The following is a 26,007-nucleotide window of genomic DNA, read 5'->3' as shown; positions in this document are numbered from 1 at the left end:
AACCTCTCTATGAATTGATAAAACCACATTTCAAACCAATCAATTGGACTCAGAAACACACAGAGATTTTGAGATCATTGCAAACAGACATGTTAGCTAAAACAAAATTACCAACTCGCGAAAACATACGCAATCTTGTAATCCGAGTCATCCCAGGAAGATGCGGGTTCACATACCTGACCTCTAATGAGGGAGAAACGGTACCTATAGCTTACAAATCACATTTGTACACTCAAGCTGAAATGAAAATCAGTTCTCCTTAAACAATTCTGACTGTGGTTCAAACTGCTGTAGCAAAAGAAAGAGCCCTAGCTAAAGGCAAGATAATATCTGTTTATACAGCATAATCAGCCCTTGAGGCATTAACAAGTCCACATAATCTGAATACAGTGGCATTAGATCCAAAATGGATACAATGGGAAAATTCTTTTGCTACAGAAGACGTGAAATAATATTTTGATCCGAAACTGAAAAAACTAGATGATATAAAATATGAACAAGAATATCCTCTGCCAATCGTAATTCTGCCTCTGGAACAATACACCTGCGTAATCTATATGGACAGATTCGCACAACACTACAATGTAGATAAAAAATCCTACAATGCAGCATGCGTAATTGTTAAAGGTCGCTGGCCTTCTGGTAAATTAAAAACAATGATCACCAAAACTGAATCACTCAGAAACTGTTCAGCTCAGCGAGCTGAAATAAGATCTTTAAAGATGGCGCTTGAAAATGCCGATCGCGAATTCCTCACACTAATAGTGTGTGATTCGTATTTCTGCGTCAAGTCATACAACAGTGACATGCAGACATGGAGTGAAAACGGTTACAAAGATGACACAGGTGCCACAATAAAGCATAAAACGCTTTGGGAACAAGTAGTTCTTGTAAAGAAAGAACTACGAAAGACTCACGTGATACACGCACTGAGTCATCGACATGATGGCGTTCACGTTGCAGGGAATTCATTGGCTAACAGAGCCACAGCAGAAGCGGTTCAACCGGCTTCCGTAGCCACTAAAAAGCGTTCAGAAAAACAAATAGATGGGGAAACCATGCTGGCAGTAAAAGCCTCATTAAAAGGCGATTATGCAGCATTACCTCTCAACTATCCACTCAGTACTACATACATAATTGATGCAAACTCTGTTCCTTTTGCTCGAATCCCTGGAGTGGGGGATAGAGTAATTCCAAACACGAACCGGAGAATCTTCTTGCTACAAGAAGCACACATGGGATTGGGTCTGAGGCACCAAGAGATCCTGAAATCTCTGATAGAGTTACAATCAAATTACTGGTGGCCGGGAATGAGCGTAGATATTTACAATTTTGCAAGGAATTGTGAGGACTGCAACAGAGATCGCAGTTGTGATCCGGAACAGACAATAGCCCAGATCCCACTATTAGAGAGCATCAGGCGATCTATAGCGCAGAAATCCAGCCGGAGAAATGCGCTCCCATAAATATTAAGACTGAATTCACTTAAAAATGTAGACCCCAGCGCTCGGCTGACGCCAGAACTGTTATAAAAGATTTGCGAGTCTTTATCGGCACATGCGCAATTGGCATGCTACATTCTGATCAAGGTCCTGCGTTTAGCTCTCGAGCTTACAAAGAGGCCATGAACAGCATGGGCATTACATTGCGGTACTCTTCTCCCTTCCATCCTGAGGGAAATGTGGTAGTGGAAAGAAAAAACCAGGACATAAAGCAATCTATAACGGCGAGGGTATTAGGTTAGGGTGATGGGTGGGTCAAACATTTAACAAGTGTCCAACGTAGTCTTAATAATCTGCCAAGAAATTCTCTAAAAGGTCTCACTCCATACGAACTATTGTTCGGCACTAGAATGCACATTCAGGTTCTTGTTTGTCACACTTCAGTGGTAGAAGAAAAATCCTTTGATATCAAAGACCGTTTGGCTGTTATACAGGATTTAAATGAAACAAGAAAAAAACCTGAGTAACATAAAGTTGAAACAACAGCCGACAGCCACTGAAGAAAAACCACCTGTCCCAGCAAGACCTGTCTGGATTCCAAAGATTGGGGATCTGGTCAGAGAGAAGATCGCGTTGAAGAAGGAATTTGGGCCTTCTTACAGAAAAGCAGTACCTGTCTTAGCTGTCAGCAGAACAAGATCAGTTGTACTACCGCCCCTTGCTGGTAAAAAGGAGAACAGAGTTGTATCCATCGACCTGGTAAAACCACAATCATGTGGCCAATAATAAGTAGTAGGCCCAGTGGACTCCCAAGAAATAGGAGAATACCGAAATGTTCTACAAACCAAGAGGCTCAAACTGAGAGACTAATCACATTTGATAAACCTACAGTGAATAACAAAGGACTATGCAATAATGCCATGGAACTTGTGCCTCTTGAAACCCAAATTACAACAGTTCGTCAAGAAACACCAGTCTACAATGATGTAGCCTCGGACTATGCTAATGAAACAAAGAAAAATGCAAAAGCAAATGAAAATCCGGAAACAATTCCAACAATTGACAGAACTACATCTGGCTACTTCATCAACTTCGACGACTTCTCTGAAGATCCAAGCGAGCATGAAGAAACGCCTGCAACAAAAACTTTCAAAGACAAAGTAATTGAACTTTTTCACCAACTAAAAGAAACATATCTGATTTCACCATGGATTGAATTTTGGATTGTGTTAGTTGTACTTACTCTCCTGCTTTGGCTCATCATGGTTCTATGTTTGGGAAAATTCATAGATGGAAAATAAATATAGTACAATGGACACAGCAAATCAGAACATCAACTTGGTCCTAAAGCCTCACACATCTCCCACATCGAGAAAAGAGAACTGTCATCAGTAAACATCTCAGCCAATCCAATACCCGGTGGGGTAGCATGGGACAGAACTGATTATGACATTTTTGGCCCAGTTGAACTCCTGAAATATCCACACCAGTTCAAGGTTTCATTAAGTGACTTTGTGACACCAAGTACCTTCTCTGATGATTGGGACTTTGAAAACATTAATAATATGATGTCAGATTTAGTAATGTCAGCCAAATTTACAGAACATGATTACTTACAGGGTTCATCGAATTATGAAGAGTTATACTGTTATAATCATTATGGTGATCACTATTTGCATACAACTGCTCAGCCTAGAAAAGTTTTATCTTATAACCAATGGGAACACTGTCCAACTCCGCCAAAAGGCAGCTCGAAACCATTTTATGAGAAATTCCAGTACTTGTCAGGGTTTTAATAACAGTGATCCAGAAACGTTTTATTTTAAAATGTTAATTAGGACAGGAATGAAAACAATGTTGACAAATACTAAATTGATTTATTCTTAAAAATTTTATGACAAAATGTCTACATTTGGTTTTGAATTTTGGAAAAATACCATTAAAAAAAAAACGATCTGGGGTACCAAAGATTGGCAAGTACAAACCTTGAAGCATTATTTAGGGCCTGCATGATCCCAGAACAAATGATATTCTTGAATGACACAATTCAACAAACTACTTGTCTTCGTCTAGCTAAGATAAAAGATTTAAATACACCGTCTATTCCGAAACCCATAACTGATAGTGATAGCACTACAAATGTGGAGATAGACGTATCCCATATTTTACACCAAAATAGAACACATCCTGATTGGAAAAAGTGGTTGATCTGGCCAACAGACACGAATAACTGTCAAGATAGATTCCTGAACAAAACACAGGAGTTCAAAATGACCAGGCCAGACCCAAGATACCTCCAGAGACAACATCCAGGGATAGTTACAACATACAGTGTAGGGAAACTATGCCTTGAGTGGCAAGAGAAATCCACACTGGCTGAAATTAAGCAACACTTGACTTTACTTAAAGACGGTGCTGACTTGCGTGATTTCATACTGGGACCACGCAAACAGCATCAAAAACTTTTCATAGTGGCCGGTATATACGCTGAGTACAACGAAGCTTGGAAAGTAATGCAAATTGAAACAGCAGAAAAAATACAAGAAATTGATCATATAAATTTGGAAAAATCACTTTCTGTAGTGGACAATGGGTTAACGACTCTGTCCTCCAGAATATATTCACTGGACAGCATTGTATCTTCTGCTTTTGATATAATAGAGCAAGACTTACTAATGTTACAACATGGTCAGTCTCAAAAGTTCTATTGTACATCTTGGTTGGACGTTGCAAAATCTGCGTTCAGGCTATGTACCATGGCGTTTAATCAACACAACGTCATTATTCGGTATCTTTAACCTTACTGATAAACAAATCAGTTTGACACAAAATAGGAGCAGACTATACGATTCTGAGCATTGAAAAACTTGAGAGATTACCATTGACAATGTCAGAGAGACCTGTCATTGAATGGATAATACACGGAACAATTACAATTCCAATAAGAACTTTCCAGTTTAAATACTGCCAAGAGTATATACCTGCGGGCCAGTATGAAAGGTTTGGTAAAGAATACATCAAATCAACCTGGGGTTTACCTTATACACACAGATGTTATAGTGAAGGGAAAAAGGAGGTATTCCTTAGTGGTAACAATTGTAAAAATTCACTAAGCGGTACACTTCTGTGCCAAGGTAGTAATTTGCATGGAGCCTACGAAGGGTCTTCAAATAACCTTTCATGTCACCTGCATGGCATGCCTGCAAAACAGATAGAGCCACTTTTTAGACAACTTTCTAACGGCAGTTACGTTTTAATTAGTGACCACAGCTGTTGTGGCATGCTGCCAGGAAAAGCCTATCTGACGACCGTAACTTCCAGGGCCGTTTGCTGTATGCAAGTATTGTACCCAAACAGCAATCCAGATATGGGGGCTGCGTTATGGCCTTCCTTTAATATCTCTTCTGTTCGAATTGATACTTTAAGCAGAAAGTCTATTCTTTTACAGACAACTGTGCCTTTAACGTCATCCAAAGAAATGTATGATCTGCAAGTGGCAAGGCCATCGGCAGAGATATATTCTGTTTTATCGACAAATTGCCCCATGCATTTTGTAGAAGTGTTAAGCCAAATCTTAAACATGTCTGATACCAGTGGCATCGCACATGTATTTAAGACAGTTTTTTCGGGACTGTTAGCACCCTTTGAAACAGTTCTGGGTATCTTCCCGAATTTTGTCCATTCTGTCTTTGGCGGCCTACCCTTAAACTTGGGACTCGTGGCAGGAATTTTATTTTTATTCCTTCTGCTCCAATATGGCAAGCCAATCCACAGACAAGACTCCAGCAACGATGGAAGAGACAATCCTAGCAATACGATACCGAGACCGTATCACTAAGGTCCTCGGATTGGCACAGCTAAGAGATCTGAGTACAACCTGGTTTCTTTCATTCAGACCGATCTGGCAGAATTGCATTTTACCTGTGCTTCGATGTCTGCTATGCGGAGAAAAATGCGTGTTGGACGTCTGTCTTACACTACCATCAGCAGTACCAATGGATATCAATACTTTGCTAGGTCCTGTAACGACTCATGTATCATGTTGTCCCCAGCGGCTACCCATTCTGATGACGGCATTCGTTGAGACTTCACCACTACGAGTAGGTGGCGGTGAGGTACGAGAGGAAAGCAGCACCAAACAGGTACAACCTTCTGTGAGCATTGCTGATCCAAACATCGATGATAGCAATCACGCAGAGAACTGCACAGTTGCAGTATTTTCGAACTTGGTCGAATTTCACCTGATGTTGTAGACCAATTTTTTGCGAGTCTGTCTGAAATGATGTTCTCTACAATCAACGAGAATAACTCTTAAAAAAAAAACAATGAGCACACAGGGTTCCCTGAACTCTGAATTCGGCCTTCAGTTTTGATAAACAAAGCTACAGAAAATATTTGGAACTATTTTTTCCCCAGAAAGCGAAATTATTTTTGTCCATTTTCCAAAATATTTACCTTTTTTGGCACATGGTACTCTGCTTAAAGTAGAACTATTCTTAGAGAACAGAGCTTCTATTTTAAGATACTAGAGACAATATTTTACCTCAGCCTCTAGCACATATACAGCATTTTGTATAAATATGTGATGGAATGGTCTCGACCTTCTTTTCTGTATTAAGAGCCATTTCATGTGTAATTTCCGCAATTCATTCAGCTGATATAAATATGCATTTAACTGAATGATGACACTGCTTGAAAAGCGTACAGTACCAACACTCATTTTCGTGTATTTACCACATACAATTTCAAATGCGAAATATGTATTTTGGGGTGGGTTGGAAAACACACATGCATCGTTATATGTTTACTATTGCTTAGTTGTTTAGTAACGATGGACATTAATCTGTGGAGTGGGTGTTGTATTTCTATCTAGGACCCTAATTAGATATTCCCGATTCATGCCCTTATGTGGTTATAATTAATAATATCCTTATAGGGGCATAAGAATCATATCCATATTCAGTAATAGCCCATGCAGTCCAAAGCACAGCACGGCTACTCCCATTGACTCCTAGAAAGTACAACGCGTTCTTTAAACAAACCAAGCCTCCAGCAGCCCGGGAAATCCCCCCCTGCTTTTTTTTTTATTTGAACAAGAACTCCTGGAGTCCAGAAAGAACTGTTAGTTCTTAGTGACGTCTTATGTCCAACCTTACGTCAAACTCAGCACCTTTCAGGTATAAATATACCAACAGTTGCCTTAAGCAACACACGGTGGTTTGGAGCAGAGCGGCTATCTACTTGCCCGAGAGCCCAGCTGATGCGAGAGCCCAAGGAAGCCGCCTCTCCCATTTTGACGCACTGAGAGAGACGCTGTCTTTTTCTCCAGCCGAGAAAATCCAGCTCCGGTGTTTCCAGCCACCCTTGCGGGTTGCTGGGGGATCGAGTCCTGAAGAAAGAGATGCCAGACCTCCCACATTCTATTTACCAAGGTACGGAGCTGACTAAACCCTTAAGAGAATTCTTGATGCAGATTCTTGGCAAAACAATCTTAACCAACTTAACTTAAACTGCTACTTACTTACTCCTTCCCAAGTATTAGGCTTAGTCAGGAACACCGGGGTAGGCGTAGTTAGAAGCACCAGTTGAGTACGTTAGTCAATGTTTTTATGTATGTATATATTTTATCCATTTTAAAGTACCATGGGCCAGATGTAGGTCGGTCGGTAACGGCCGAAAATCGGTATTTTCGGCCGTTACCGACCGGTATTCAAGAATTGGCATGTAGGGGCACAATTTTACAGAATCAGTAAATTTACCGATTCTGTAAAATACCCAATCGGTATTTTTACCGATTCGGTAAATCTCAGATGTAGGTGGGACTCTTCTGAGTCCCAAAGGCCCTACAAAATCGGTATTGTGCATGCACACCTAGCCATGTGACAGACAGACATGCCCTTAGGGCATGTCTGTGTGCCACATGGCGCACATGCCTATTTGTGGGGTGCCAGAGGGTGTCAAAGTGACACCCCCTGCACCCTTGCAAAATTTGGTATTTACCTGTTCTGTAAATACAGAATCGGTATTTCCCATTGATTCCTATGGGCTTCAAAGGCCATAGGAATCAATGGGAAATACCGATTCTGTATTTTTAGAATCGGTAAATACCGATTGTTACAGATTCGGTATTTCCACATCTGGAAATACCTACATATCCACCCTTTAGATTTACCGATTTTTAATTACCGAATCGGTAAACTTTGGTAATTAAAAATCGGTAAATCTAATTTACCTACATCTGGCCCCATATGTCTAAGAAACCATATCAATGCTTTTACAGTATTATTTCATAATACTAATTTTACTGTACGCACTTTACTTTATGATAAGTATTGCAATTGTGGCAATTCATTTGTCTTGCATGAGAAAGAAGACTGCTCAATAAATAACACCTTTTATTGAAAACGCCCGTCTCTTTATTTCCCTTCACTCTGGTGAAACTAAGTATGCACGATTGACTGAGTGAAATAGCTGCCTATTGTTTTCACATGACTCTAGAGATACACTCTTTTCTGAGGGAGCAAAGTTGTCATGTTTGTATGCTTGTCAGAAGCTATTTCCTTCTTGTCTAAACCCGGAGAGTTAACTCTTTCCTGAACATTCGAGAAAGTTTCTAGTGACCTCTGAGCTAGCTGGCAAAACTAATTAAGTCTAATATAGTCACTAGAGACCTAGTCGACCTCAGTCCTACGTCTACACTGCTGTTTATATTATTCCAATGCGCAGAACCTATTGGGAATATAGGAACTACACTACAGCTGCAGTAAGGTGTGTACAGGTAATGGAGTGCTGGTAGAGTCAGGCTCCGCTTCTGGACTTAACAACACTGACAACACTGTCACCCAGAGGTTCTTGAATGGAACCCCGATACGGAGGACACATTGGCATAACATAGGCCCCCATAGTGTGGGGAGGGGGCCCTCAGCATAGTACCCTGCCTTGAGAGCTCCCGACTAGCTCCGAAGAGGGGGCCCTTCCAAACACTTTGCAGGAGGGCCCTCTCAAGTGTTGTTACACCACTAGGAGGACATTGGGGCAGTAGGGGATAGCCACCAATATTAGGACAGTGTAAGATGATTGGGCTAGTCTGCCACTGGGCAGAGTCGGGGAAACCCTATGGGCAACATGTGGGGTGGTAGTGTTAGTGGACTTCAGCAGGGCAATGGGCACAAAGGGCAGCGTAGCAGAAGGGCACTCTTTCATGCTTTGACTCCTCTTGCCCCACCGAAGAGCGCTGACATCCTGAAAGGCTCCTTATGAAACAAGCATTTCTGAGTTCGCATAGGTGTTGCATCGCATGTCAAGTGCTTTTTGCAGAGTGCGTGTTTGTGAGCAGCAGGATGATGCTGAGGAACATATTCAAGGAATGAAAGGTCCTTACGAATTTGTCAAGACCCTCATCAACCAATCAGAAACGAACTGAAATGTCTTATATTGACTCTCTAATATTGAGCTCTGTGCTCGCACCCTAGCACTTTGAATATACTTAATGTTCACATCCACACTGGACAGCAAAGCTATTTTTTGTAAAAAAAACCAAACAAACAATATTTCGCGAAAATGAACCAAAAGTGAAACGGATACCCTTAGAGACTATGTATAATCTCCCTAACTTTTGTGGAAAGTTTGTTGCAAAAGAAGTCCCCTTCCTATGAAATGTAAGTTCTAACCTAACTAAAGCGTCACAATTTTGCCTTGCTATGTTTTTTTTACTCACCCTTGCATTTATGGAGAAAATTACATTGGGTTTAAGATTTGCTATTATGAATTGCATTATTTCTTTCCCTTTTCGAGACACTTTTGTGTTGGGTACAACATGAAAGATTGCAAATCTTATCATGCAGTGAATGAAAAGTGAATGCTGTAAACCCAGCAGAAAATACGCCTCACATACACTATCCACTAGCAACTAGCAAGTAATTCTTTATTTAGATATAAAAACATATCTTTAAAAGATTGCACAAATTACATTATGTACAGTTTTATAAATAAAAAATGATAAAAGAATAAAATGTAACCGTAAGCATGCTAGTTAAAACATTTCAATTCATAGATTGGCCCACCCGGGCATTGCAAGTTCTGTTAAAGTGCATGTTCGATCTTGTCAATCGGCAGTACAGTCTCCGCAATGTCCATTTTATCTAGGGTGCGGTAAGCGTGCTGAATGAATTTGGACAAGTTTATGTTTAAGACAGTATTATCTGGAGACAAAGCAGCGATAATGGCATGCCTACAGGTCCGAATTCCCAGCCTGTTCCATTCTGGCTTGAGCAGACACCTGCGTTGGAAATTAAATAAGGGACAGATGCAGAGCACATGCAGGATTGTTTCTGTTGCTAACCCGCATCCTCTGCATGTTGTGTCTTCCTTCTTACGGCGCCAGGTGGGTAGGTTTTGGAGAAAGCGCCAATCTCCCATTCTTAGGGCTATCAAGCAGCGCTTTAGATAAAGTGAAAATGTCATGGAGAGGTAGGCTGCAGGGGTCAGTCGATTGTAGGAGTTAACTACCGCCCAGGAGTGACTACGTTTCGTGACAAGAGCTTTGTCTAACACCAGAGATTTCAGTCTTACACATTTTTTGATTACATTTTTAAAAACAGTCTGACTTGGGTTAAGAGCCCAGAGATCAGCAACTGACATTTGATGGATGTAATCATTCAGAAGGCACCCGAATGTTCCCCCTGGATTAGTCTCGTTGATTTCTTTCCAGATTAGGGACTCTAGTGTACCTGCTTCGGCCTGTCTTAATTTATGACACAGCTTGAGGTAAGTACCCACGTTAGAAGCTTCATAGTTGGTTAATCCCAGCTCTAACCTAATCTGGGCCGGGGAAGCAGTGCTCGGTAAATGAAGTACCTTTCTGTAGATTTTGGTTGTGTGTTTGTTTAGGGCAGTATTCATTTTACCTTTAAAGGTCTCTATACCATAAGAAAGTGTTGGTCCAATTTTTGCTCTAAGGACTTCTAGTAGAGGGGCAAGGGTTGGACCTGAGAGTTTCTTCGATAGCTTGGCCAAGGATACCACTAGGGCCGTAGTTTTAGCTATGATCACACTACTTTGCTTTGAAAAGCTGCCCCTTGCGTCCAAATGGACCCCTAAGTATTTGTATGATTGGCCAATCGAAAGATTTATTTTGTTAATTGACCAACCACCGCCGCTGTAGTGTTTCTTACCAAAAGGGACTATCAGAGTTTTCTCCATGTTAATTTCTAATTGATTGCCAGTCGTATATTGCGATAGTGCAACAAGGAGCCTTTGTAACCCTACTCTAGTAAGACTAAACATACACTAGATAATCTGGAGAGAAATATATACATATATACTGCAGGAGTCCTCTGGTATTTCTGTTTCAGCCTCCTGTGTGGGAAAGAGTAGCCCTTGTCCAAAGACACAGCAAAATAAAGATTGCTCATAGTGAATTAAAGATTGTTCATATTGAATTAATATGCAGAGTAATGTTAACTGCTAATGAAAGCATTGCATGGCAGCAATTATTCCTGTCCGCCCCATGGGTAATACATTTGACATTTGGAAATCCTGAGAGTATTTAATTTGCTAATTATTCTTACTTTAGCTGTTCATCTGTGGAATTTGGCTCTCGAGTGTGCATGTTTCTGTGATGTGCTAGCTGCCATCTGCCTTGGCATATTCCCATGCAGTTTTGTTGATGTAGCAGCTAGAGTGTTTTCGAGTGTTGATGTTATGAAAATTTAATATGATTGGATCTGGACAGGTGCCTTAAACAGACCACCCAACATATTTATTTTTCTGCCAATAAGGTCAGAGCAACTCGTTGCTAGAATGTTGAAAGCATTCTGAACTTTTCCGAAAGTGAATGATTGAATATTTGAAGACGTTCTTAGACGTCATGTACTCCCCTCTCAAAATAACCTTAAAAAGGACAGCCCTAAAAATGAAAATATAGGCAGGGTTGGTCTGAAAGAGTTGTGTGAGGACTGTCGAGGAAATTGGTGTTTGAAGCAAGTTTAAATACTTCTGTTTCGCTCAGTACAGTGCTGCTAAGGAAGTTAAATGATGGATTGACTGCTAGAGAGAGGTTCTCCGACATTCTGTTGTGCACAGGGCCCGATTCATATTTGCATGTGAAGTCAAATTTCATGCAACAATAGCTCTATTTCTGAGTGCAAAATATTGGCAATGGGTGAATTTTGGAGTCGTAAATCTTTTTACAGATGCGCAATATTATCCCATGATGGTGTAATGCTGCACATGAATAAATCATACTCCTGTGGTGGCGAGTGAGAGTCAGAGGGTGGCGTGGAATGGAAGCTTTGGGGACTCCCACGAACTCGAGAGAGGGTGGGGATTCACAAAGACTTTTGTGATCCATACCCTCTCTGTAAATAGCAGAACATTTACTCCCACAACGGTAGGAGTAAATTACTTTCAAAGGTGGGAACAGTATATCTCAACATTTGTGGGAATGTAGGGAAATGTTTTTTTCCATGAGGAAAAAGAATAAATGGAAATGCTGCAAACCTTTTTCCTTGTTTTCGTAATAGAAGTTCTCCCTTATCTACAGAACATTAGTACATTCTTTTGTTGTCTATTAGGCTTATTGGTCATTCTTTTCATGTCTAAAAGTCTGGCATCTGTCCTGATACTCCACGTTACTTTTTCTTGAAAAACTAGAATACACTCTTACCTTTTCGTTCTACGCCAAGTAGAGACCTTTCTCTCCTAAATCAGGGAATTTGGTGTGTTTTGATGTGGTTAAGAGCTATCATAACTGACTATCCAGTGCCAACAAACCATTCCGAATCATACGGATTTATTTGGCCTAACTCTCTTGGGTTGAAAATGACTTGCGAAATCGCATCAGCATGTATTTTTTTTTTATTAAAAAACGGTTGTCCATTCTTTGTTCACTCTGTACAAAACAGATTTGAGGTAAAATGCAAAAGGAAATCCCCACTGTCCGAGCCTTCCGGTCTGGGTTTGACAATATTCCATTTTTTTTAAATAATTTGTTTTGCAAGCATATGCAATAGAAATTAAAAAATTAAAATAAATTAAAAAGTACAAATATTGCTGTCTAAAAGTGATCGATTGTGTTTTCAAAGAAAAAAAAGTACATAATTAGGCACTCCAGAGTTTGGAGCACCTGCGTGGCCCACCAGCTCTGACACTAAAACACACAAGTTGTAGATGGGTGAACATAAGGAAAAATGCTGACATATAAAGAGCAACACACCCAATGGCTGATGCTGTCTGCTGTTGTCGGCAAAGGAAAATGTGAATGACACTTGAACAGGTCAATAGATGAAGAGGGCTAAAACAAAGCACGCCTATGTATGTATATGTATGTATTTCTTGTTTATAATTTTTTTTTTATTGTGGGGGTGAGTAAACCAGCTAAAGCTGTAAAAAGGCCAGCTCAAAAAAAAGTGCTGGATAGATTGTACTAATAAAAAAGTTTTTTTTAAATTATCATTATAATTATTATTTATACTAGTAGTAGTAGTAGCAACAGTATTATGAAATCAACATGTATAAGAGTAGCCAAATAAGAATCTACAGCCGTTAAGTCATACTACTAATGAAATTAAAGTGTGAAATCATGTAAACAGAGAGAGATGCATCTGATACATGTGTTGGCTAAACATCTCTGAATAAGCCTAATAGCATAAGAGAAAATCACTGTGGCATTATAGTGAAATCAATTCGAAAAATAATGTTAGCTGTGTCCACTTGTCATACTGCTGCATAATGTGCCAATAAATGGCCAATTCAAATACACAAAAGGTGATGGGAGTATATGTCTAATCACTGGCAATTGACCGGGGTAGCATTTCAAATATTGATCTTTTGCCTACCTTGCCACTTCAGATTAGACCCGGCCATATGCAAATCAGTCTTGGCCCTGCTCCAGCGGGTACAGTTCAACCCAAACTTCCAAGCTAGATCCTCTTTGAAGTGAAACACATGCCTCTTTAATCAGATTGTTCCTAGTAGAGCAGAGCCAAGGCTGATGTGCATATGGCTGGGTTTAATCTGAGGTGGCAAGAAGGACAAAAAAGAAGATGGACTGGAATACGGCCCGAGTAATTACCAGTGGCTGATTAAGGCAAGCATTGCGCCATTTACTTCAATGGGAATACATGACTAAAAGAAATAGCAATGAGTACAAATAAGGGCATATTAAATATCTAGTTAGTTGCCACCTTCCATTACAAACATAGAGCATATTTAATATCACAGTGTTTCTATAGAGTTGAAAAAGAATGCAATTTAGTTTACAGAAATCTGTGGTCAGGCATTTCACCCATTTGCATGATTCCCTGTTTTTGTCTATATAATTTCATTAGCCTCCCACTAAGAAGATCATGTAGTAAACATTTGGTAATCAGGGTACAGATACTTCAGACAAGCAATAAAGCAAGTGTTTTGTACTCTCTAAGGTGTACGGCCAGCTCGATTGAAATTAAGAATCAAAGTCAAAATACAATTTTGCAAAGCCAATAGGTGTGACATGCGTTTTGAGTCATTAGAGAAAGTATAACAACAAAATTAAAGTGATTATTTTCTGTATACAATGCATCTGATGGACACATAGTTTAAAGTATGATCATTCAGAGTACGTTTGACACGTGAAATGAATGATGCCTCATTTTTTGCAGTGCAAGCAGTCTAAAGGATGCAAAATTATGCACCAAACAATCAATAACCTTAAAGGGTAATCTCCCCAAAAATTTGCAATGAAAAAGGCCACACAAAAGTGGCACCACAAACTTCATGTTGCGAACATTACATAAAAATAGACTAATTGAAGTCAAAAGTCTTTGTTTTTTCTTTGAATGTCTTTAATAGTCCTCACTATTTCATAAAATATGATTTTGACATGAAAATGATTGCAACTCATTTCAATATGCTTTATACACAAAATATTTATCTACTGTGTTTCACAATGTTATAACTGGGGTTTCTGCTTGGCAGAGGTATGCACACTGTCCAGGCAAGAACCACCACTCTAGTCAGGGTAAGCTAGATACACAATAAAAGATAACCTGTGCTCACCCTCTGGTAGATTGGCACAGAGCAGTTATGCTTATCTAAAGCGGCAATGTGTAAAGTATTTGTGCAACACACACAGTAACACAATGGAAACACCACAAAAAACACCACACTGGTTTAGAACAATGGATTATATTTGTATGAGTAAAACAAGACCAAAATGACAAAAACCCAATCAGTAGAACCGGAGTTATGAATTTTTAAATATTAAATCAAAATGTAGTACTTAGAAGCAAATAGCACTTATGGGTCACGCTGGATGGGGTTAAATCTAAAGTTCAGGTCGACCATGATGGAGAGCAGGCCAGCTACAGGACTCAGGCAGATCCCACTGAAACGTACCTTGATGGAGGAAGCGTCAAATACTTGATGCCTTGGTTCCGTTCTGCACTGGCGATGAAGGCTTTAGCGACAAACCCCTTTACGATGGAGGCATTGCGTCATTGTCGACCAACATTGTCGGTCGTCGGGTCACACAGTCTGTCGAAGCAATGTCATCCATCTGCTCCTACATCAGCGTCGAAGGACAATGAGTCAGGTTTGATCGGCGCAAAGCATTCACTACTCTTATTTTGATGGCACAACAGGAACTCAATATCAAGGGCTCAGTAATGGATTGGCACCACTTGAAATGGCAGGACTCACAGATGACAGAGTCCAGGTGCTGTTGCAGAGTTGTAGGAAGCCTTTAATGGCCCTGAGACCTCTTACCAGGGGACAAGCCAGGAAGCCTTTGGAGCAACTCTGAGGTCAAGTAAGTCCTTGTCCCCAGCACAGCAGAGATCAGCAGGCAGCAGGGCAGCACAGCAAATCAGAAAAGCAGTTTTTCCAGAGGAACAGTCTTTACTCCTGGCAGAGTTCTTCACAGGTTCAGTAGTGCACTATTTTAGTTGGATCAGAAGCCCAGTACTTATACCCAATTGTGCCTTTGAAGTGGGGGCGACTTCAAAGCAGGCTCTTGAAGTGCACAGGTTCCCTTTCTTCCCAGCCCTAACTCCATACTATCAGTAGGTGGTAATCAGCCCTTTACGTGGGAAACAGGACACTGCCTATTCAGGTGTAAGTGTCAGCTCCCCCCTCTCTTCCTGCCCAGGAAGAGCTATCAGAATGCAGATGAATGCAGGTGAGTTTTCTGTCACACCCATCCTTCCTGTGTTTGTGACTTTCTAGAAGAAATTCACAAAGTGAAGTTGTCACCCATCCCAGACATGTATTGGAGACAGGCTGCCAGACACAGGAGTTATAGCTTAAAAGTGTATTAAGACATTCCCAGTGCGAGCCTAGGAGAGAAGTAGGCCTCACAGTAGTGAAAAACAAGTGTAGCCGTTTGTCACTAGCAGGACATGTAAAACTTTCAAGTACATGTTCTATCTTTTACTTGCACAGCACCTTGCCTTAGGGCTACCTAGTGCCTATCTTAGGGATTAGGTATGTGTAATAAATGGGGAGTTTAAGACTTGGCAAGTGGTTTTAAATGCCAAGTCAAAGTGGCAGTAAGCTACACACACAGGTCTTGCAATGGCTGGCCTGAGATAGATTTGGAAGGCTACTTGTGCGGGTGGCAGAACCAGTGCTGCAGACCCACTAATAGCATTTAGATCAAAGGTCTGGGGCATATTGTATACCACTTTACAAGTAAGCTAATTATACCAATTAGGTATACCCCAATGTCACCATGTTTAGGGGAGAAGAACATGCACTTTAGCACTGGTCAGCAGTGGTAAAGTGCTCAGAGTCGTAAAGCCAACACAAATATACAGCAAAAAGACGAGGTAAGCTGGGAAAACGTTTGGGGTAAGACTCCGCTAAGGATGATAGGTCTAACACACAACTTCAAACAAAATCACATCGCTTCTTCAGGAGAAAATAGTCAATGATGTTTTCTTTTCATGATAATAAACCACCTAATTGCAATTTAAATAATACAAATCTTAACCAAAAGAGGGAAAACAGTGAAACAAACAGATCATATACAAACAAGAAAAGAAACATGGATAGAACAATTAAATTGTTATTTGCTTTAAGTTAAGTCTTTTAGGAGTGTTTTTAACCATTAGAAATGAATGCTTAATTCAGATGTGCTTAAAATAGCTTACGGAGGCTGCAGTCAACATGACAAGGACACAGACAGCTCCATTCAGAATGAAATGTACACTTTTATTAACAAGGCTTTCCACTTGCATGTCTCTGTGTGCTTTTCCATTTCAGAAACATAAGCAAAATAGATGCTCTCTTGACAGTGTCTGTTTGTTGATAAACACAATTGCATTAATTTGGCTTCATTCTCACGAGGAAGCTGTGCTATGGATGTTCCTTTATGTTGCAATATTCCAGGCCCTTTGTCTAGGCTCGAACAATCATGCTATTCATGCTCTTAACATATTAATGTTGTTAAGATCCTCAAACATGCTAATGTATCTTTAATTTCCTATGCACATAAAACATGGTAACATGCAGCCAAGTAAAAGTTGACTAATTGTAACCTATGTGATGTAGCTTGTATATTCAAATAGCCATTGGCTAATTCAAATGCACCTTTGTTAATCCAGCCTTATTACGTAATTTCACATCATGTGAAATGTGTGACTTTTCTGACCAAAACCCTATAAAAGATTATGCTTTCTGTAAATGTGGAGTTTTTTAAACTTTCTTATTAGGGAAGATATTATCTGCTAATCTGTTTACTTACTTTATTCTTAGACCCTGTCCTGACATTTTAACTGTGCAGACTCTGCACTAGTCTGTCATTCGATTTATACTTACAGCTTTATGCACATTCTATTGAGGCAGATTGTATATCAGTCCTCTGGCATGAATATACTTTGGTTCTGGCAGTTAATTTGTTTCAGAGGTACTTGTTTAAGAGATTGACCTTATATCAGTCCTCTCTCAGATTATGGCAATGACTGGTTTGATTTGAGATAATTCACGATTTGACTAGCAACTTTTTTTACCGACTTCTGTAATTATCTTAATTTTAATTAAACCTTTATGGCTTTAGCTTACATTTTTGTCTTGTGGAGGTTTCATTGATTAGTAATACAACTTATTCCTACAAAGTCATCCTAGGATTTACGAAGACTTAGACAGTTCCGTTCAACAGCAGGTAGCAGACACACTGAAGCCGCAACTGGCGGGGCCTGGACACACCATCCAACCCGGGGACTGAGTCGTCATCCGAAGATACCAGCGGAAGTCTTGCTTGGAGCCGAGGTGCGCCGAGCCACGCCAGGTGCTACTGGCCACCCGTACCACACTCAGGATCCAGGGTCATAAGTCGTGGATGGATGTAAGAAACGGGTCCCGCTTCCATTGCCCTGTGATGAATGGTTGAGGAAGGGCGTCGCTGATGAAGAATGTGAAGAGGTTCCTCAGTATGTATCCTTCTCGGATGCCTTGTTGAGGGGTGAGGAGCAGGTTCAGAACGAAGAGTGGCCGGCCCTAGTTGCAAGTGACGAGGCCTCTCTAGACCACAGTGAGCCAATATCAGCGAATGAGTCCCTTGCTGTTGAGCCCCCCCATTCTGTTCACAGATCCAGAGGTGCGAGGGAGCACTCGCTACAATCTGCAGCCCAGGAAAGGAGAGCAGGGCACCGGAAGAAGGGCTGAGTAAGGGAAGTAGGGAAGGACTAAAGAAAGTGGTAGGGAAGGACTACAGACAAAGGCCCTGGTGCACCGGTCGAAACATTTTCCCAAGAACATTAGGTTGTGCCTGGGCCCAGATTAGGTGCTCCTCTGAGTCGTGAAGCTGTGCGACTCCGTCGTGGGAGTTAGGGAATGAACAATAGAAGCCTGCCTGTGAGGCTTTAGCAGACACAGGGAGAAGATCCCTTGAAAGGAGAAGATCCCCTCTGGTTGGCCTCAGTGTGAACTGTTTTTCCCCTAGTTTACTTTGGACTTTTAGCTAGGAAAATGAGTCCCTTTGAATGTTCCTATTCCCCAGGAGGAGCAGCCTCTGCGGCTCCTTGTCCAGATGCCCCTGCCCATATTTGGTCCTCATGGTCTACAAATTTAATATTGTGTTTGTTTATATGCTAACTAATTGCTTTCATATTTCTTTTCAGACCATTATTCTTTTGGTTTTGTGCATACCCTCATGAATACTTTACCCATACCGCCTGAGAATGTCATTGGTACCCTAGCTCCTTACGAAGAGGAGCACTGGGAAGTTCATTAGGATGATGTAGTATTCAAATGTTGCACCAGACACATGTTACTTATAGTACTGCAGATTATTGGGTGTGTGGGTCATTGCTTTCATACACACACAAGGGTGAAAAACTGTTGCTTGTATTCTTGCCCTATGGAAGTAGCTATGAGGTTTAGTATACTTTGAGGAGTTTAGTAAAACACATTTTTCAACCTGATAAACATCTTCTTCATTTATGTTAGATATAGGTCCTCGCTGATAATGCCAGCGAGTCCTCAGTATAGAATTCAATTGGGTGTTTTCCCTGATAATGATGGTTTGATCTTATTTGCATTAATTCCTGCTCATGACTTGAACCGTGATGTATTTATAAGTAGTCCGATCATGACATAGTGTTATAGAGCAAATGGTACCCCGAGAACATTTGCTTAGATTAGTCAAAAAGGAGGGTGCCTCACACCCAGAGAATAATTATTGTTTTAGTAGGTATTGCAGGGGTTGTTCTTTTACTTGTTGCCTCTGCACTTCCTGTCCTATAGTATGCTGCACTACTTCTATGATCATGCTCATCCTAGTATTTCATTTCCTGATACCAGATATCTTTTATGATGATATATTATTGGTTATTCTTGTTTTCTTTGCTTCCCTTTGATTGATGAGTGATTCCGCCCCCGTTCTCTCCTTTAGAATTGTACAGTCCTTACCTTTAAGCAATAAAGGCTGCACTTATGTTAGCCACAATAGGCTAAAAGGAGGGTCTGATAGATTGTAATCTTCCTGTTACAGAATGTCCTAATGATGTTGTGAATATGTTAGCCTAATGTGTCTAACCAATATGCAGTTACAGCTTATTATTCATGTGCTGCAACCCACTGACCTATTTTTGTAATATGTAAGCTTCAGCTGGATTGAATTGTTTCTGTAATGTGTAAGTTTTTGTCTTATGTTTGCCTTCTAAGTTAGAAGACCTGTTGTAGTACATTGCTTTCCCTTGGTTAAGTTTACAGAATAGACATTTCTGTACACTCTTCTATAAGAGAGAGAAGCTTGTCAATGGCAGAGAGACTTCTGATGCTGACATTTGCTCTGCAGTTCCAATGTCTCATGGTACAGTTTTCCCCCCTCCTTTATGAGCAGAAATGTTTCCATGCTCTGGAGAAGCAGAGTCTCGGCTCCATGGCCTTGGATTAAAGATAATAATGTTGCCCTTGCAGGTGCAGATGCCTGGTGTGTGAGTTCATTGTTCACCCTCTGCTGAGCCCAGTACTTTTCCAGTCTGGGCGTGGTTTTACTCTGCCAGGCTATGTTATAATGTATTGTCGTGTAGTCCTCTCGGTGCACTCCCTGGGGTGTAGACCTGACGGGGCCCATCTGCAGATGAATAGTATGGCCAAATAAATATATTACTAATTCTTCTCCACTGTTCGGCTGGCTTATTATATGGTAATGGTATATGAGTGAGGTAAGTCGCTCAGGTGGATTTGAGCCACGCTTATCACAACGAATTGATCACCCGCACAAGTTAGACTTGAATTCGGTTTGCAATCTCAAGTCCAGCCGAAAAAGTACGAGACCATAAAATTCCGGTACGGCATGTGGATGAACCAAGAAATTGCGCTGGACCGTGCCATGTGGGAAATAATCAGTAAAAGTCCCAACTCGCACTATGCCAAGTACCTTAAATCATCACTAGAATAAACTAACTTGGCTGCACTTTGGGAATTCAAGCTTCCAGTGCTTTCCTTTAAACAGTTGATAAATAAGGCAGCCAACAGGCATTTGTTGCTCAATGATAAAATATCTTTTAGTTATCGGTCCCATGCCTGGATGACAATCCAATCTTATAATAAATAAGCACCAGCAGCCTACCTAGACCTTGCTTTCTCGACATTCATTAAACGGAAATACCTAAATTTAAGGCTGGGTAGCTTACCAAAAAATGCTGAGTCACCAAAATGGAAACCCCAAGAACGTGATGGATGTTGCTTATGTGGCGCAGGAAGACAAGACTTTATCCATCTGATCTGTATTTATCCGGCCCTGATCCAGGAACGTCGGAGTTGGTTAAAGACCAAGTTTAAGGAGTATGGAACACGCACCTGCCGGTCTGCGATCATGCTAATCCTGTGCTCAGTAGATCCGCAACTCATTTGCAGGCAGTCAAATTCATTGACAATTTCGAGAAAAAGCAAAAAACACTGGCAAAGTCTTGAGCCCTGAACACTTTTACTTTTCTAACCTGAAAGACGTTCTCATTTTATAAAATGTTTTATTCACTCAGCAATGTAAATTTTTGTGTGTTTTAATATTGCCGTATTTACATTTTGTAATGGTTTTTACTAACTATACAATAAATATTAATATTATTAATATTGTGAGTTAATTCATGAAACATTCTAAACTTATTCAATCAGGGTACGAAGCCTCTTAGACTCAAATAAAAAAAAAATCAAACTTAGCATCTCAATAATAAATAGGGTATACTTTATAAAGGCAGAGCTCCATACTCCTATAAAAGGTACATCAGTATGAAAGGGCAAAGTCTACTAAATTACTGCTTTAGTTTAAGACTCAATTAACCTTTATTGTACAGTAATGAAAGGACAAAATTAAGAATCATCTTTTAGCAATTCATAATGCTCAATTAACAGCTTCACTGATAAAATAATGAAATCATGAATAACAAATGTGGTATGTGAAGTTTTCTAGCATTCACAGGTTCATTATAAAGTTCTTATATGGCACTGACACACCATATATCAATATACTCTTCATCCTCATAGAAACCATCTGCAAATGATCCTGACTCATAAATCCAAAAATGTTCCTTCTCTTATATCAGTTTCTCTGTATTACCACATCTCCTATCAATTTTAATTCAACCTATCGCTACTACTTTGTTGGTATTAATATGATTCTTACAATCAGATTCATGAATAAGTGTTGATTTTGGATTTGGTCTAAATCTGTCAGTGCTGGAAGATGTTCTGTCTACTTTTCATACATCATAGAACAACAATGTGGTGAAATATAGGCCAAATGAACTATTACAGATGAAGATATAATTGATTTTGTAACACTTGTGTGTTGTATTTCAATTATTTCTATTTATTGTTCATGTAAGTACAACTTATACCGTTATTTCATCTAGTAAAACCATTTATGTTTGCAAATTTAAATTCAATCTTTGTGGCTTTAGAATATTTGACTGTGCTTCTATGGATTACCACATTCTTTAAGGTTAACTCATTCTTAAAGGTAGTTGAGGATCTAGAAGTTATGTATTTTGACAAAGCTTTATCAAAACATTTAAAGTAATTTCCCAAATCTTTTGATTATTTGGTAAATTTGAGAATGTCCATTGCTCTGTTTGTGTTCATCTGACCTTCTTATCTGGTCCTTGTTCCTTTGTCTTTCAGTTTTTGTATTTATTGATCAAGTCCTGCCATTTAGTTACTTTTACCCTGCAGGCTGCTCTTTCTGTAATATCTTGTTGGTAACCTCTTGATACAAATCTTCATGTATATTATCTGTATCTTTCTGGTATTCTAAATCCAAACTACACATACTCTTAGCTCTTAAAAGTCCCCCATATTGGAGTTTTTTGCATTTGATGTTTAGTATGTGCCGACGTTGCATGGAGGACACCATTTCCCAATGTGTTTTTTTCTATGAAGTCTGCTTTATGCTTTATAATTTCTACTCTACAATTATATTTGTACACTTTTGTGAACACATTACAGTAGAGTTGCATTCAAAAGTATATGCAAAATGAATGCTGCTGCAAATACTAAAGATTTGCATATGCCATGTTCTATTTGTTTTTAATATAATTAAAATGTTTAGGTTGACATTGGCAGGTCTTGGCCTACTCGTGTTTTCAGAATTGCACAATTTAAATATCTGTGGGGTGCATTGCCTGAATTAACTTTTTTCCCCTTCCCTGTCTGTGCACGAGGAGCTTCAAATGTGCCCCTTCTTTTTCATTAAATGTTTGTCTCTCCTGCCTTTACTGAGCAGTCCTTGTGACAACTCTCATTTGCCCTTGGGCTAGACAATATTCGCTATTGGCTTTAAATTAAATTAGGACTTAGTTTCTGTGCATTCAGAGTATTTTTAATTGATTGACTAACTGTTGCCTTCTATATATTAATTTGAAATAAACCTCCATGATTTGTACTTTAAACACTGTCCAGGTGGATGCTTGTGTGTGAATTTTTCCTATGAGTTTTCTCAGGGTTTACATGATTTGCTGTTAGGGCTCTCACTTTAAAGGAATCAAATATAGCATGGATCCATCAATCAGTACTTTTAAAGCTGAAAAACACTGACACTGTTCTTTTTTATTAATTTATGAACTTCTATAAATTTATCTTCATGGCTTTCCCAGATAATGCAACATCATCCACAATTCACAACTATAGTAAAACATGGTCTTCAAATTTCTGAGGGTCAAATTTATTGGAATGCTCCTTATAATACCATCCCAGGAACAGGGAAGCATAAGAGGGAGCGAATCTGTTGATATCGTAGATTTTCATAGTAGAAGTTGTTATTCAAAACGTACAAATTACATTATTTTTATTCTATGTGCAGGTCATTTTGCAGAACGTCTTCAAATATTGTTTACTTCCATATTTAAAGCTTGCGCAGAAGCAACTATTTACTTTTAATTTACCAATCTTCTGAAATCAAGCTGCTGAAGTATCATACCCATTGTTTTCTCTTTTAATCTGTGACCCAAGTTAATTTTTCAACCATGTCACCAAATTCATAAAAAACCTGGGTCCGCCCATAGACTTTTAACATTATGAGTTACCCTCCAATTAATTTTATCATACAGTTGTAAGGAGAACTATTGAAAAAGTAACAAGTGCACACTAGAATCTAGAGGAACAATTCGAATAAAAAAATGAAATTATTAATTCAGTTTTATCATCCTGTTACTAAATTTGAAATCAAAGAGTTTATAATTACCAAGTGTTTCATTACTTGAGCAATCAATATATGCACTGTGGTTTACACTTCTGCTCTGCCTAAGTGCCTAATATGGTTAGTAATGCAATAAATCCCTATTTAGTATGGAAAACTTTTATTATAAAATTGATTTAGAATACATTTTAATATTACTGTGGAAGCATCCTAATATAAATGGAGTCATATAGGAACATTTCTAAAGCCAAATTGGATTATATCTACCTGGTTAATTTTGTAGAACACTATTGTTTTTTTTAGAAAAAAAATCTATTTTGTCCTATTAAAGGGCTTTTAATTGTTAAAAAGTTACATCCCGATTTAATACAAATTTGATAATAAATTGGTAAAGACTTTAATTTGTAATGTTTTGATTTGAAGTTATGAAAATATTGAATTCATCAATGAAATCGAAAGTTCATAAATATTGTGAAATTTAAATCATTGTTGTTGTTTTAAAAAAAAAGTTTTTAGTGAATTTATAAAATATTTAACATTTTTATATATATTTATCCTTTCTTTCTCTTTTTTTTGCGCCTTTTCATGTCTTGTGTGAAGTCCTAAAACAAGTTATCATTTTTCTGTGTGTACAAAGCTTATTTAAGACTTATTGGTAATCTTTTTTGTGTCAAAATCATGTTATGAATTATTAAAGAATATTAAAGAAACTGCAAAAAAGGCTAACACTCTTGACCTCAATTAGTGTATTTTTGACCAGTAGTATGTGAGAATTAAGAGAAAATTCCTCCCCTCTGCGCAGCCAAAGCCCATTTCAAGTATATTATAACAAATTGGTGACAATAGGTCTTGCAGACTACTGCACTGTCGACCCAGCCTTAAATATGAGCCTGCTTAAGTAGTTAAAATGTGGAGTCAGCTGCATTAATGCATTACATTGTAGAGTATAAAAATAATGATACTATGAATAGTAATATATGTAGTAAAATCAGGTAAAGCTAACATCTGTGTATGTGCGAGAGCGGTTGGCTATGCATCAGCCACTAAAAAGAATAGTGCTGAAAAACAAAATACCACTGCACACTACCAAGACTGTTGTATATGTCCACTTATATTATTTCATGCTTTCCCAATATAGCACAAGAATAATATCAATCAGCTTATACAAGCACATATTAAATACGTTTTTATCCCCTGTCTTCCATTAGATGGAAATATTGCGTTCATAGTCACTATGCAAGCATGGCTTAGAAAAAGAACATGATGTAAAACCCTTACCTAATTCCCATTTGTTCAAACACTATGAATGGATTTAAGTATATATTTATGTCTGTGCTTCAAACATGATGACTGTAGGAAGGTGGAATCCGACTGCATGGTGGCCCCCACTTTTATCCTGGTGTTTTGATGGTTTTTAACTGGGATCCTGCTAATCAGGACCCCCAGCCTAGCTGCTTCCTCTCTAAAATGATTGCATGTACTTCAGGTACACTCCAGTTTGGTTACTGGGGTACCCATGTGAGTCCCTAATATATGGTACCTTAGGTACCAAGGGAATAGGTACCCCAAAGGCCTACCAGGGGCTGCAGCATGTATTATGCCACCCTGGGAAGCCTTCCAAAATGACACCACCGGTCTGCTACTGCAGCCTGGGTAAGGTGGTGCATGCACCCCTTACTAAGATTTAGGCTACCTATATCTACCTTAAATAACAGACACATATAAACCTATAAGTCACTCCTATGGCAGGCCTTAACAATCCTGAAGGCAGAGTGCTTGGTTTTGTGTGAGCGGGTGCCCATGCATGAGCAGGACCCATCTGCAGCTTTCGGAATATATTCTCTGAGGCTGTTCTGTGATGCAGACAGACCATGTACTCTTAAGTGCATTATAACCTCGCGGTAAATGGTAACTTTGGAATGGCTGCATAGAAACATGTTGTGTTTGGTGTCAAACACTTTGGAATCCTACCCCCCACCCCCGCCAGTCCTGTACACTTACCTGACCGGTAATAATTTAAAAGAGCCCCAGCCTCACAAAATGGATGCTACAGCCACAGACACTGGTCTGACCTCCTTCTGCTGGATGAAACTCAGGCAGGGGAGGACTGGACAATAGGATTCCTGTCACAGGGAGGTGTAACTATCTCCCAGACAGGCTTTAGTGTATTGGGGCGGATGTATGTCATTACAACGCATGCTTTTACAACGCATGCCATTACGACACAACTTTTACAACGCTAGTCATTACAATGACTTGCGTTGGGGAGGCGCTGGATAGTGAATAGTTTAATTTACTATTCCAACTCCAGTCCCCGTGGATAGTAGGGAAGGTGTTGGATAGTAATTAAATTATTCCCTATCCTAGAGCGTCCTCCAGCGCAATTCGTTGTAATGACTTGCGTTGTAAAAGTTGCGTCGTAATGGTAGTGCGTTGTAAAAGTTGTGT

This window comes from Lissotriton vulgaris, chromosome 6 (assembly GCF_964263255.1).
Source record: "Lissotriton vulgaris chromosome 6, aLisVul1.2, whole genome shotgun sequence".
NCBI classification, from domain to species: Eukaryota; Metazoa; Chordata; class Amphibia; order Caudata; family Salamandridae; genus Lissotriton; species Lissotriton vulgaris.
Note: the sequence above shows the minus strand (reverse complement) of the source record.